This window comes from Octopus bimaculoides, chromosome 25 (assembly GCF_046866305.1).
Source record: "Octopus bimaculoides isolate indiv1 chromosome 25, ASM4686630v1, whole genome shotgun sequence".
Lineage (NCBI taxonomy): Eukaryota > Metazoa > Mollusca > Cephalopoda > Octopoda > Octopodidae > Octopus > Octopus bimaculoides.
Window position 1 is genome coordinate 36,247,338 of NC_142952.1, and position 2,725 is coordinate 36,250,062.

Genomic DNA, 2,725 nt, shown 5'->3' on the forward strand with positions numbered 1-2,725 from the left:
ACATCAGGAAAATCTAGATAGTAGTCACACAGCAATGCCAAATAATAATATAAACACTGAGATAGCAAAACACGAGGACAAACGTAACATTTCCGGCAAAAACGAAGTAAACAAAAAACAACAAACCCAGACCGTAGAGATGTATAATAGTGTACAAAAAGCACCAAACCAGAACACCACAGACAAACATATGAATGAAAAGGAAGGCAAAACAAATATAAAGCCTGGAAATAACGAAGGGAAACCTAATAATTACGATACTATGAAAATGAAAATGACCAAAGAACTGAAAACCACAGATCTTAGAATGGACCACAGATTATATCTCCCAAAAATCAAAATAGACAATAAAACAACATCAATAATAAATAGCATAAACCTGGCCGTCACGGAACTAACAACCACAGAAACAACAGGCAATATCACTGAGCTAAATGACATAATATATGCGGCAGCCACTGCAGCCACAAAAGAAGCAGGATACTCACTCAAACCCATCCGAACAGGAGTTCTACCACTCAAACAGACCTTGTGGATAAATAACATCCAGAACAAAATTTTAAAAAAGAGAAAAGATTTATCGATTCTCAACGAAATTAGTAAACAATCAACACTACTAAGTAACAAGAAGAAAACAAAAATACTGTACAAATACAGCATTACAGAAAAAGACTTACCTGAGGCAAAAGAAAAACTAAAGCAAAACATCCTTGCCAAAGCACAAAGGATCCGCCGGTATGAGAAACGCCAACGTTTCTTTGAACAAAACAAGCAGTTCAAATCCAACCCCAAAAAACTCTACCAAGAACTGGATAAAAATAAAATAGACATTACTTCAGCACCAACAGCAGAAGAACTAGAGAAATTCTGGAAACAAATATGGTCGGTGAAGCAACAACCCCAGAAAAGGACCATTAAAACAACGAACTTAGCACCTGAGCAACTCTGGGCCCCTATAACAGCTGAAGAGGTCACCCAGACACTACAAAGACTAAGCAACTGGAAGGCACCTGGACACGACAAGACCCCCAATTTCTGGTTAAAACACCTGCCAGGAATGCATAAAAAGCTGGCAGAAAACTTTAACAACATACTAGCAGAGCCAGAGACAATGCCTGAATGGCTCACAAAAAGGAAAACCATCTTAATCCCCAAATCCACAGAAACGGAGAAACCACAAAACTATAGACCTATAACCTGTCTCCCTACGATCTACAAAGCCTTTACTGCAATAATATCGCAGAGATTGAGTAAACACCTGGAAAATAACAACCTGGGATGCTGCAAGGGCTCATACGGCTGTAAAGATCAATTATTGATCAATAAAGCCATAACTGAAGACAGCCGCAGAAAGAAGAAAGGCCTCAGTATGGCCTGGGTGAACTACCAAAAGGCTTTCGACAGTGTTCCCCACACGTGGATTCTGGAAACACTAGCCATAAACAAGGTGGCACCAATTATCATAGAGCACTCAATGAACAAATGGCAGACAGTGCTATAGCTCCAAACAAAAGAGGGACTTGTGAAAACGAAAGCCATCCCCATTAGAAGAGGAATATTCCAGGGAGACACGCTCTCTCCACTCCTGTTCTGCCTGGCACTCACACCTTTAACCGAATTGCTAAATAGAACTGGATGCGGTTACAAATGCTACGGAAAAACAGTCAGCCACCTTCTATGCCAAAGCAACCCTGAAAAGAGGAAAATTAGTTAAAAGTAGCAATATAACACTAGATAAAGCCAATGAAATAAGGGAACTAGACGAAAGCCAACCATATAAGTATTTAGGAGTCAATGAACTAGATAGGATACAACATACACAAATGAAAGAAAAAATAAAGAAAGAGTATTATAGACGAGTTAGATCAATACTAAAAACAGAGCTCAATGCTAAAAACAAGATAATGGGTATCAACACTTTAGCTGTCCCAGTTATAAGCTACAGCTACAACATCCTTAACTGGACACTAAACGAACTATGTAAAATAGACAGGAAAACAAGAAAAATAATGACAGGATATAGGATGCACCACCCAAAATCTGACATAGAAAGGCTATATATAAAACGCACAGAAGGTGGCAGGGGTCTTATACAGCTAGAAAACTATTATAAAATAACCACCATAGGACTGCAAAAATACCTGCTCCAGAAGCAAGGGAAACTAATACAAATAGCTACAAAACACGAACAAAACAAAAAACTGTTTTCAGTATTTAAGGAAGCTGACAAATACAAACAAGAAATCAATCTACCTAACAAATACGAAGAAGAAGAAGAAACAACAAAAGCTATAAAACAAATGAAATCCAAACTAAAACTAGAACAGCAACGGACCATGATAAAACGATGGCAAGAAAAGCCCCTACATGGTAAATACTGGGCTAAACTAAATGCGAAAGAAATAGACAGAGAAAAATCCCAGCAATGGCTGAGAAGCTCAGGACTCAAAGCAGAGACTGAAGGATTTTTAATTGCTGCACAAGACCAGAGCCTCCCCACCAGAAATTACCAAAAACACATAATGAAAAGAAATATAACAAGTAACTGTAGAATATGTGGAGATGGACAAGAAACAATAAATCATATTATCTCTGGCCGCCCAGTCCTGGCTAAGAAGGAATATATTCACAGACACGACAGAGCTGGGACCTATATACACTGGAAGCTATGCCAACACTATGGAATAACAACAGAAAAAAGATAGTATAAACACACGCCAGAAAA